Source organism: Tinamus guttatus, unplaced genomic scaffold, assembly GCF_059628265.1.
Source record: "Tinamus guttatus ecotype Peru unplaced genomic scaffold, ASM5962826v1 Tinamus_guttatus_pri_ptg000112l, whole genome shotgun sequence".
Lineage (NCBI taxonomy): Eukaryota > Metazoa > Chordata > Aves > Tinamiformes > Tinamidae > Tinamus > Tinamus guttatus.
Genome location: NW_028288646.1, coordinates 960,983 through 973,578, shown reverse-complemented (window position 1 = coordinate 973,578; position 12,596 = coordinate 960,983). Strand labels below are relative to the sequence as shown.

General features: G+C 44.5%; 1 protein-coding gene across 3 annotated transcripts in view; it reads right to left on the bottom strand.

The window, feature by feature from the left end:
• Positions 1–10,137, bottom strand: part of LCP1 (lymphocyte cytosolic protein 1) — a 41,730-nt gene extending 31,593 nt beyond the window's left edge. Inside the window, exon 1 of one of the 3 annotated variants that reach the window (XM_088521030.1) lies at positions 10,126–10,137. The gene's annotated coding sequence lies outside the window, so the exon portion shown is untranslated. Of the gene's footprint in view, positions 1–10,049 lie in introns of all 3 variants that reach the window. The other 2 variants (XM_088521029.1, XM_088521031.1) reach the window with 2 other exon arrangements.
• Between the last annotated feature and the right edge of the window lie 2,459 nt (positions 10,138–12,596).

The following is a 12,596-nucleotide window of genomic DNA, read 5'->3' as shown; positions in this document are numbered from 1 at the left end:
GCTCTTTTATAGTCAGTATTATATAGTCATATTATAGTCAATAGCATTTCCTTTAGCCACTAATGATTTAGGCACTGAAATGTCCTCGTCATATCTGAAAATGGAACCTATGTACCTAAGTGTTGCTGAAGGTAAGAGAGGCTTTCTGAAGCAGCAGTCATTACTCTGATGGCAAGCACTCCAATGGGAGGTAAGTCGACCTAAACATTTGTACGAGCAGGCTACCCTGCCACTGGGCCTGTCTATGTTGGCATCATTCCCTAAAGCACAAGAGAGAACATACTGGAGACTGTGGATGTTGCGGAATGCGTGTGAAAATACCATGCTGTATTTGCGCTGCACTGGATATGCTAAAAGAAGAGGGGAGAGGGATATCGTGATACCTCCAAAATCTGTAGGTGCCACAAGGCAGACCCGCTCTTCCTCTCAGTCCATTCATGCAGGAAGAGATGGGGCAGATCTACAACTGAGAGACTTCACCTTAAGCTGGCGTCTGCCACCGCAGTCTCTCCCTTCCTCACTCCATGGGATTCCCCACCCAACCACCTCCATCCCCACCAATCCCATGGACCTCTTCCACTGGCAGCACTTCCCCCTGCAAGGGAGAAGGAGAGGTGTTCCAGCAGGGAAAGAGAGATCCAGAGGGTGCAAGAGAGACATGGCAGTGCTGTGCCGCGTGGAGCAAGGCTGCTGTGCACAGAGGCATGTTAAAAAGAAAATACATTTGAACATGTCTTTGAACAACCTCATATTGAACAGAGTGTCTTTGCTGGGATAATTCCAGGAAGCAGTAGTTTGCCAAATTTCACCCTTTGCCCTGGAGCTGGGCCCAGGAAGAGAATAATGAGCTGTTAAATCAAGGATGGCAGACTGTTGTATGGATTTAAACAACTTGGGCAACTTTTGGTTTCTAAACTTGAGTCTTCTAGGGAAATCTTTATCTCTGAAGGCTGCCTGAAGGCTGGGTCTGCTGGCTCTGTCTTATTTGGGTATCAAGATAAACCACAAAAGATCCAATAAGCTAAGAGGAGATTGTCTCCACAGAGCAACAGGCCACTACAAAACAAGGGGTACAAACAGAGATTTACATTCCCCAGAGCATATGAAAGGGTGTCTAGAAGAGAACACTGCCTGTTGACGAAGGAACAGATTGGGCAATTACCAATCACTGATCTTGGAACAGGTCGTTCCTCTAGCACAGGTAGATAAATGTCTCTATGTAATAAAAATCAGATTGCTCTGACTCCATGGATGAGCTTTGAATTGTCAGACGTGGTTCACTTCAAAGCAGAAGTCATTTGCTTCAAAGAGATCTTCTACCCTGAAGTCCCTGGGTGTTTCTGAAAGTTTTACTTATGGCAGAGTCTCAGGGAATTTTGGTAAGAGTTTAGCCTTACTTAAAAACCACAAGGAAGAAGATTAATTTCCTGTAAGCGGTCCGAACTTTGAAGAAACATTTACACAAGTGAACAATGAAATAGAAAGAAAAAAAAACACTGAAATGAAAGCAATGATGAATAAATAATATGAAAGTGATATACCCCAATACAAAATTAATAATCAATGCCCAGCCATGAATTATTAAACAGAACTCTCCGTTTGTTTCAATGAGGAGTACTAGTGAAATATTAATAACAGCGTATAAGCTAATCATAGGAGTTGAGATGGGGGAGAGGAGAAGAACAGGTTAGAAAAGTTTCTGGCTATTATTAACAGAAATCACAGCCATGACATGCAGCTTGCCAGCAGATCTAAATTAAGTGGAAGAAAGAAATGCTCCTCTGGCTCAAGAAAAAACCCTCGTTTTCATGTCTCACATTGAGACTTGACTCTACAAACTGACAAACCCCTTTCCAGAAGTGTATGAGGAAAAGCAGTGATTCTCCAACACTTACAATAATATTGGCTCTTGTGATTTTATTTTCACTCTTAGGAAAACTGGAGTTTCAGTTAGACCTTGACTCAATTGACCATATTTTCTAGCTTTTCTTTTTTTTCTTTCAGCAAGTATTCAGTTCTGTGATTAGAGGAAAAGAGTAAAAGTATGACTTCAGAGACTCAGCTTGCAGGAGATAAAAGTATGGAGAAACAGAGGGGAAAAAAGTTTATTTTTAATTAAAATGTGCATGATGGTTGCTTCAGGCAAAGCTGCAAGGGAGTAAAGTTACGATTTTTGAGAATCTGGATTGGGCAAAAGTTGTCTCATAGTTTGTCATTCATTTGTTTTATTTATATCCTCTCCATCTCATTCTTTGGTGACTGAACTGCAGGTGGCTTTGGCTCGGTAGCAAAACGGACTTCCCCGCACACCCTTCTCTTTTTATTATGTAGGAGATGATACAACTCTGCAGTGCGCACGGGGAAGCTGTCACAGCAAAGATAAAGCACTTGTGCTGGGAACAGAGGCCTGCAATTCCACGAGCAGAATTTCAAGTATCTGTCTTCTGCTGCAAACTGGCAGGAAAAAAGCATTTATAAATTAAGCTACTCTTCAGAATAAGTTCTCCCAAGATGGCTTTTTGCCAGGTGTCTGAGAAAAGGACAATTTAATTTGCTTTGGTTCCAGAAGGAGATCTGCAAACAAACACCTGTATAAATGAACAAAATGTTGTGTGCACACAGGCACGCTTTTCTGCATACCTTCTTGTATACACCAAGATTATGTTTTGATTTTAAATGTTTTTAAATGTTTGAAATTTAAACTTTATAGTCTGTTTGGTTTACTCTTAGCTTCTTTTTCATTTTCTTCACTCAGCTTCTTTAAAAGACACATTTTGGTATCTCTTCCCCCCTTTTTTTGCATACTTTCCTGTATTCTTTCTTGTTTTCCCTTCATATATCTTCCATAATTTTCCATCCTCTCTCTACCTCTTTCCACTTTGTTACTCTTGCTGACATAATTCTAACAGTTTCTGCTTGCTTCTTTTTGCCACTCAGTGTGCTTTTTGCCAGTGTTTGCTGTAATATTTATAAAGGTATTTGTTACTTGCTCTGCTGCCCGTATTTCCCAAGCTCAAGGTCACTGGCCCAATGTTCTAAGCAGGAACAGCCACACATTGCAGCTCAGAAGCCTGTAAGAGCAGTTATTAGTTCCCTGTCAGGAGAGGAAGTTTGCCTCCCCCAGGGGGAACTTGCTGTGCTTCTACAGCACATTAAAAAAAAAAAATCTCAGTACAGAATTGGGATAGCAAAAGTCCAGACTGCAGAGTTTCATTTCCAAGCTTGCCACTGCTGTTTTCAGGGCATGTTCTGCCTCTAGTTCAGTGTCAGGAGGACTCACCATCCTTCTGCAGATGAAAGATGAGAAGCAGGACTAGGCTGATTGTGTGCCGTGCTGTTTGACAACCCTTTGCTCAGGAGTGTGTTCTGCGCCAACAGAGGCTGCAGGAAGACTCACAAGGAAGTTCCATTCCCATGTGAGGAAGAACTTCTTTCCTGTGAGGGTGACAGAGCCCTGGAACAGGCTGCCCAGAGAGGTTGTGGAGTCTCCTTCTCTGGAGATCTTCCAAACCCTCCTGGATGCCACCCTGTGCCACGTGCTCTGGGTGTCCCTGCTGGAGCAGGGGGGGTTGGACTAGATGATCTCTAGAGGTCCCTTGTAACTTCATCCGTTCTGTGATTCTGTGATTTTATGAAGACTAAATAAATATATATATATATATATTTTATGGAGACATTAGTAAATAAACTTAATAAATATGTGAGGTGAGGCTTTCTACAAAGGTTATAGCAGGAAGATGCTGAATGAATGTGTCCAACAAACTCTTACCCGGTGCATTTCTGTTCTTGAAAAAGGAATGTAAAAAATGTCACCTTCTTTCCTGACAAATCTTATCCCAGTAATGTTTTTAGATGATGATTAAGAAAGTTCCGAGTAGGGGTTTATGTGTCTTTTCCATAACAATGGGTAAACTTAACAAACTGGAAGGGAAAAAAGCTTGGGAGAGAGATGACACCTCTGCAGCTCTCTGTCTGATAATAATCAAGAACACCAAATCCAGATGGTCTTAGCTATATTTTAACTGTTTTCCCAGGCATTCAATTGACCTGTCAGAGAGCAAGAAAACACAACCTAGACAGAAAACCCCATATGTATGTGTATGTACATACATATATCGCTCAGAGAAATACCTCCCATGGTTTGAAGTGTTCTTCCTCTCCTGAGAATTTGCTTGCACAACACGTTCAGTTTGCCTATGCGGGGCATGTAATTATGAAAGTAGATGTTGGTGAAGACTGGAAGTTGGGATGCAAAGGAGAAGCGCACACAGAGGCGGCTGCGCTCACAGCTTGGCTACAAGTGCACTCAGAGGAGTCATCTGAAGGTCAGTCGGAATGTTAATCATCATCTGCGGTTTTTTTTTTATATTTGGGTTGAAAAATAATTGTTTTCTCATCCATGTATGTGGTATCCACACAAAAAGACAGGCACACTAGTATTTCACAGCATTAAGACTGCACTGCCTTTTAAACTGAAGCCTCAAAATGAAAGAAAAAAAGAAGGCAGGGGAAAGATGCTATTTATTTTTTATATTCTTTCAAAAATTGTGGTTAATGAAAAAAATCTCATTCCTTATGATGCTAGAAATAGGGCGTATAATATCCCAGAAATTGAGGATGGATCTAAAGTTTCTCTAGTAAGAAGTTTCCCTTCTCCCATTGACGGCAAATCCCTTTCTCATTTCCTGGAAAGTATTTCTTCTTTGCTATCTCTTTTTTGACATTGCAGTCTGTCTTAGGTAGAGGACACATGAACTGTAGGCACAATATGAAATGACAAAACTGATTATTGTTCCAACCTGTAAAGCATTTATCATCACAAAGAAGCAAAAGTGCAAACCCATTATTCCTCTTCTTAGGGCATTTTGTTAATCATTCGCCCCAAATGCCTTATGCAGACTTACCCCTCCAGTTTTTGCAATGCCATACTTACTAACGACATGGCTATTTGAGGACAGGGTCCTTTCAAAGAGTTTACATTTGGGCTTGGTTCTGATGTGATCTTGTGAGCGTGGCAGACACTTTGTGCGGAAAGCCTCCCTGATCAGCAAGGGACTGGCACAGCAGTAATTCCTCCGTCCCCGTGTCCTCTCCGAGCACCTATCCCAGGGGACGTCTGTGTGACTAGTGCACCACTTCCCAGGCAGCGCTTGCCCCCAGCTCCGTCTTGCTTGGTGGCACTGCCAGTGTCCCCCAGCGGGAAGAAGGGAGCCGGCTCCCACACGCTCCCACACACTCACTGCACTGCTGGGTAACGCTGCCGGGCTCCTTGGCAAAGGAGGGCGTTTTGCTTAGCTGCCGAGGAAGATGTTATCCACTGTTTCTTGGGCCTGGAGATAGTTCAGGGACTTTGCAGACAGACCCAGATCCACTTGCATCGGGGATACATGGGCTAGGAAGCACTAGATCTTGGTTCTAGTTGTTCTACCTAGTCTGAAAATAGTACAGCCGCTGAGACCAGACTCTTCCTGATGAGCAAAGTCAGAGCCATTGGGAAAGCAGGCTCACTGAGAAACAGCAAGGTGAATATTTTAAAATAAATAAGGTTTAAAATATTTTAGAAGGTTTTTTAAGGAATACTCAGTTCATTTTAACTCACAGGCAAGAACAGTTTGTGGTATTTCTGCTCATTGTTAACGCGTCTCACAGCAGTCCTGATTAGCTTGGCTCGTTAAGCCAAGCAGGTCAAATCACAAGAATGCAAATGACCTGACCATACCTGCAAAATGTAATTCGAACTGTTCACACTTATCTTGTATGGTCTTTGCTGCTTTCCTTGGTTTGCTCTTTGCCATTCCCTCTAAAGCTGAGCAAAGTACCTGAGTTCTAAGCTCCACAAACCATGCACTTCCAAAAAAATACTTGTCTGCAAGTATTTCCAGCAGCTTGGAGGCTATTATTTTCCTGAGACCTTACAGAGCATACCTGTTTGAAAAGTGCTGTTCCTCTCATAACAGACACTTCCCAACTTAAGCTGGATTTCTGAAAGCTATGTTCAGTTTTGAAAACGCTGGCCTGGCTACAAAGCTGAAAAAAATCTACAGAGCAAAGCCATGACACCTGTATAACGACAGCAAATATGTGGAAAAGTGGTGGGGGGAAGGGGTGAGGAAGCAGTCTGCTAAAGCTAACTAGCAAGAGCCAAGTACATTTTCAAGAGTTTATTATCAATATTTCATGATAAAAATCTTACAAACTCTATTTCACATTTTTTTACAGAGCATCAGCAAGCAAAGCCTGCGGTATAAAATAAGAACATAAAAGCTAGATTTTTTTGCTGACATTTGGGAGTATGAATGCTTTCAAATTCAAAAGTACAATCGAGGTGGTAAGGTTTGAAGAGACATTTAAATATATGGCTTAAATGATTTTCTTGTAGGCACACACAAAAAAGCATTCGTCTACATGGTACTAGAAAAAGGTGCTAAAAAGATGTCATTTTTCAAGAGCTTCCCATAAACAACAGAGGGTCAGTTATACTGACAGCTTCTTAGAGTCAGTCATTCTGAAGTTTCTATTTGTATAAAAATTAGAGAATGTCCTCATGTATTTTTTCATAATCATAAAGAAGCTGTTTCTAAGATAACTATTTTTAGGCAGATGCCTTCAGTGATTCAACTTGGGACTTCTGCTTGAGAAGAGACACTTAGTTTTGCCTTTCCCCCATTATTTAACATAGCAACTATTTAAAGCTATTATGGAAGATTAAAAAGAAATAAAAAGCAGTAACTCTGCCTTCCTTATTTTTCAGACTGTCTCCTTTCCTAAATCCGCAATAATGTCATTCAATTTCCATTTTACTCAGCACTCTGGTTCCCTTTTATCAGTTCACATTAGAAAATTAAACTTTTTTCTTTTTTTCTTTTTTTTACCTTGTTTTTTGCCATTGATGGGAATAGGTAATTCATCCCCAACATGGCCACATGCACTTGTAAAACCCTAACAAAACCACCTTCATTTTAAGGTTAGACAACGTAACAGCAAGGTGGCAGTAAGGAAGAATAAAGGAAGAAACACAACTTCGTTAAGAAATGTAGCTATTTGTGCTGACAGTAAGAAAAAACATTTTGTAAAATGTTCAGGAAAAAAAAAAACGCAAAACTGTGTTTCCAAAGTCAACTGTGGAAAATGATACTGACCTCCTTTTCCAAACACTTTTAGACTAAGTGATTTAGGGGTTAAATGAAAGTGTTTCTAACAGAATGAGAGCAGTTAATCTGTCCCAAATACTTTGACAGTTCAGTTTCAGCCATCATTTGCCATCCCATGTTGCCCAGTTTAGACAGGCTGAAAATAAATTAGCAGGGATATGTTAGTGGGAAGGGACCTCTGGAGTACAAGGGGCTTCTGGAGTTGATCTTCTCCAGTCATGCTCAACAGGTTACATTAAAACTCAGAGCTATGAGGAAGGAAATGTCTCTGACACGGGGGCATTCCTGCTTACTTATCACCATATATATGAGTGTTCCCAGCCAAAAGAGCTGACATTCTGCCGAATAAAGACTTGCAAGGGCAAGAAGAAACAAGATGATCTTCTTCTGAGATCTTGTTTGCAGAACAAAAACTACCAAAACTACTTCAGTGACTTCCTAAAACAGAAATCATCAAGGGTGCACATTCGAAATCGAATAACTGAGTGATAAAATATCAAAACAAAAAAGGCAGATTAAATAATGAAGGTTCAATAATGAAAAGGAACAATGCTAAATAATTTTTTAGCTAAGAGAGTATTATCTAGGGAAAAATGTTAAATATGTCATCCTGAATAAAGCCATGAAAAAAGGAAGGATAAGGATGATCACAACAGGAGAACACGAAATATAGACAAAGCAGATTAAAATGTAAGTTTGTTTGCTTGCTTTTTTTTTTTCAAAATGCTCATTAATGCTGTCTTCCTATAAGGCAGAAGAAAAGGAATGCAATGTAAGTATTAGGGGTGAGGGGATAGGAAAGAGGAAGCCTACAGCCTGCAGAAGTTGATGCTGAGAGTACTGTTCTCCCGATCATTCTGTCACTTGTCTCAAGCCCCTAAACTTGCATCCACAAGGACCAAGCTCAGGCCTTCCATTGAGCCACCTGAGAGCTGACGGGGCTGGGGCTCTGCTTGGACACCTCCAAAGGGCCTCCTGCACTGGCATCAAGGGGAGACAGGAAAGCAAAATACTGAGAAAAAAAAAAAAAAAAGGGAGATGCCGCTTTTCAAAAATTCATCCTTCAGGTCCACTTTGTGACGTTTCTACTGATCTGCGAGTTTTCTAGTTGTGCTCCCTATTTCTCCAGCACTGAAGGTCAGTGGGATGACTAGCAACATGCTTCTAGCTTCCTCTTGAATAAAGTCATATCATTTTAATTACTCACACCATTCTGATGGCTACCTATTTTATCCAGCCCTTAAAACTGAACTGCAGGTTCCCTAACAGCAACAAAAAGGATATACTTTCTGCTAAATTACTCCACTGTCATGAGAAAAACTCGCAGGTTATCTGGAAAAAAAAATCCTGTTATTCAGCAACAGTAGAGGTGACATGTATGCATGCAGAGGGGTGGAAGTTGTTCCTCCGAGTCCCTCCTCTCCATCTCCCAGAGCGAGCTCCCAGCAGAGCCCAGCCTATGATTCCTCAGGACTTTGCACTGGTTTTGAGTGGATCATCAGAGTGTTTCTGTTATCCCAGGCTTTATTTTTTTAATACCAGTGCTTTTGGTAGAGCAAGGGTAGGCTGAACACAAGAAAACTCAGCAATTGCAGGTCTGTTACGAGGACAGCGGTGGGGTGAGGGAGAGAAGGCGCCAATAGTGAGGAGCCACCACACGGTGCAGTGGGGTGAGAAAGGGATTTCCATTTTGTTTTCTACCTCAGGAATAACATTCACAGTGCAATCCATTACTGGGCTGTTGCTTCTGCTGACCTTTTCACTCACAATTATGCTTCTCAGCGATCTTTAAAAGGCAGGGGCAGTTTCGGAAGCAGCTCTTGGGTCAGCTAATGGATCCAGCCAGTCACCCAAGACAGATTGCCCAAGGTGTTCGCTGCCAAGTCCTTCTGTGGATTCGGATCACAGAGCCTCCCACCTGCCTTGTTACACTAACGACTGCTGGGACCACAGGCTCCTGCCACAGCCTCTGCTGCCGCCACGGAAAGGATCTGGAACACAAAATGGAAACAGGCTCCCTCCACACCAGGGAAGAACCCTTCTAGTGACACGGGGTTTTAAACAAAACTCTCATCCCTGATGTTTATGCTAGAACAAATAAAAAAGACCTTCATCTGTCTTTCTGGACAACGGCCCAATGGAGAACCTGGAGGTAACATTGCCAGAAAGGATTTGCCCCCACTGCTGCAGCCAAGAGTGGCCCCTGGCAGGTGTAAATTTGTCAAGCCCAAAGCAAGCACAACCATCTGATCTACTCAGACCTGTGTCTCTCCGTCAATCGCTTTGCCTTACACCTACTGGTGAAAATACCAGCTCTGCTGAATTCAGTGCCCAGCGGAAGAAAAATGGCAAATTTTCCTAAGAGCCTGTTGGATTATCCCCAGCAGGAGATCCCAAATTCCACAACTACCTCAGAGGAAAGACCACCACCCGGCTGTTTACATCAAAAGTTGATGTAAGAGGACTCTGTTGAAGGCTCTCACCAGGCCAGCATCTCCACGCACGTGTCTGCACCCAAGCCAGGGGACTGCCACACTCAAAGCTCTGGATGCTCATCCCTGTCACATCCCAACTCCCTACCAGGACCGAAGACATCGGCACAAGCCACCCCTGTGCCCTTGTGCCATGGGACGGGGCCTGGGCAGCGACCAGCGATGCCACCGCCGGTACCGGTACCAACACGGTGACACCGAGGGCTCCTGCCCACGCGAGCGCGCAGGGAAATGACGCTCTGCTCTAACCCGCACACCGCTCAGCACCAAAGCAAACGGTAAAATAATCCACAGCACCCAGGCAGAGTATTGATTCCTGAGCAGTGACCGTATAAAAAATTAAATGTGTTGATGTGTCACATAAATAATTCCCCTCTGGCATCCGTCACGCACTTTGCAGCCGCACCTTTGATTTCACACACGTAGTTTCTTTGCTACAGAGCTACCAGATTTTTTCCCTTCATCCTCCTCCCAACATTAACCTCTAGGCAGCGGGATGGGTGCAAGGGAAGCACGGAGGCGGACACAAGCCCAGGGAATCGATCTGATGCCAATCTAGCTGGAAAACGTTAACCTTGCAGGCAAGGGACAAGCAGCAGAGTCATCTGCAACGTGCCAAGCGGCGTCTTCGTTTCCATTAACGAGCCACGAGCAAACGACCTTCAGCAATTCTTAAAACTACCTCTCATATAAGGAAGTTGGCCGTGGTCGGGACCCTGCGGACAGAAAGGAGTTTAAAAAATAAAGTAAAATGAAGTTGAATAAAATGAAGTTGAATAAAGTAAAATAAAATAAAGTAAAATAAAATAAAGTAAAATAAAATAAAATAAAATAAAGTAAAGTAAAATAAAATAAAATAAAATAAAATAAAATAAAATAAAATAAAATAAAATAAAATAAAATAAGCATAAAATGGTTCACCTCTTGCCGGAGCAGTTTTTGGCTGATGGAGGGTGGTGGCCCCGTCACTCGGCGCAGCCGCCGCGGGGCATCTCCGCCGGGCGCCTCTCGTTCTGGGGTCCCCCCCGGTCCCTCCCCTTCCCCGTCCCTGTCCCCCCGGCGAGGGGGTCAGCGCGGACCTGTCTCGGCGGCGGCTCCCCAGCCTACGTGGCGGGGAATAAAATAAAATTCGAATTAAAACAAAGGAATAAGTGACTGAAGCGGGGAGGCGGCGGCGAGGGGCACTCACGTACGAAGGCGCTGCCGGCTCCCCGCGCCGCTGCCGCAGCCCCCCCGCCCCGCTCCGCTCCGCCCGCGGGGCCGGGCCGGGCCGGGCCGGGCCGGGCCGGGCCGGGCTGAGCCCCGCGCCCGCCCCGCCCCGCGCGCCGCCTCCAACGGTCGCCCGGGCACCGGGGCAGCTCCCGGCCTCGCCGCCCAGCACGGGCAGCTGCGGGGAGCGGGACCGGAGGAGGGTTGTTTTGGCCAAGGAGCGGGGCGTCCCTGGTCGTCGGCTGCGGTTAGGGCTCCGCCAAGGCTCTCTGTGCACGGCCTGGGTCTTCCCGTAGCGGTCTCCCTCTTCTCCGCAAAGCGCCGGCTGTGAGCGAGTTGCCCCTGGCTCTCCTCGGCCTGGGACTTTGCTCTTTGCCTGGCAGGGTCAGCGCGTGCAGACGTCTCCGTCTCCTTTCTTCTCCTCCCGCACGTTGACCAGGCTGAGCCCCTCACTCATTCGTGTCTTTGCTGTCTCGCTGGCTGAACCGTCCTGCTCCTTGGTTAAATTAAAGCTACCGTCCTGACCGCAGATGGCTTTTAATGGTCACAGCCTTTACTGTTCCTGCTTGTGCTTTTATTTTTACCTAGAACCTCACCAACAATAACGCTTTCAGTTTTATCTCATGAGTAAATCCTGTTCTCTCCCCTTGGCTTGCTTTTTTCTTTACTATCTCTAGGAGGTTAACCATCTCTTTCCTCTTTCCCTGTCAGAAACACGGGGGTTTTTGGCCTGCATCTCCTTTGCCCCAGGGTTCTTACCCAGGTCTCCTCCCCTCCTTCATTGCTGCGCACTCATCCCTGTTACCTCAGGGTTTCCTCTGGTGCTTCCACCTCCTGGGCCTTTCTCCTCGCAACACAGGTTATGTTTTGAGTTTTCACATTGAAAACAGGCAGTCGGGCGATACCATTTGCGACTCCTTGCCTGTGCCATTGTTGCCCCATTTTCCCGTCTTTGAGGTGATTGAACATGACGTGTGCACTCGCTGTTGAGAGCTCTTTACTCCAGCTTCATCCCAGGCCCTCCTTTCTTCCCAGTCTGTTCTGCGCACGGTAATTTCTAAGCTGTGCTCTTCAAGACACTGTGAATGTCCTCTTACCGAAATCTGAGAAGGTTTCTCACCCTCTGAGATCCGTCAGCCAGTTTCAACACAGTCTATCTATAAATGAGAGAGACCAAGAACATCTTCTGTGTTTACATATGTACCCTAACCGAGTGTGCAACCCAACTATGTCCTGATTTTACATCAGGGGCTCGCAGCGCTACCTCTACAGTGGGCGAGGCGTCCCAGAGGGCCTGTAGAGTCTCCATCCTTGGAGATTTTCTCAGAGCAATCTGCTCAGAACTCACACTTGATCCTCTGGCGAGCAGAAGTTGGACTGTCGACCTCCCGAGATCCTTCCAACCTGGATTATCCTAAATTATTATCCTTTGATCCATGTGCCAGGTGCCATTCAACACTGTACGCTGAAGAGGGAAAGACTTAGATGCTAAGATGCACTATGCTGCTAGGAAGTCCTGACACAACTCTAGCGTTGTGCACCTATTTATGCAATACATTTTCTTTGGCCTTGTGATAAGCCCTGCAGCTTTTTAAAAATTATTTTATTTTTTAATTATATTCCTCTTCCTGTGCCTCTGTGGTCTTGCAGTGAGCCTCTGGTTAATGTCATGGATCATGCCAAATCCCAGTTACTCATGGTAGCTCGTCTTGTTCTGATGTTTCACCATGTGAAAACTCAACAT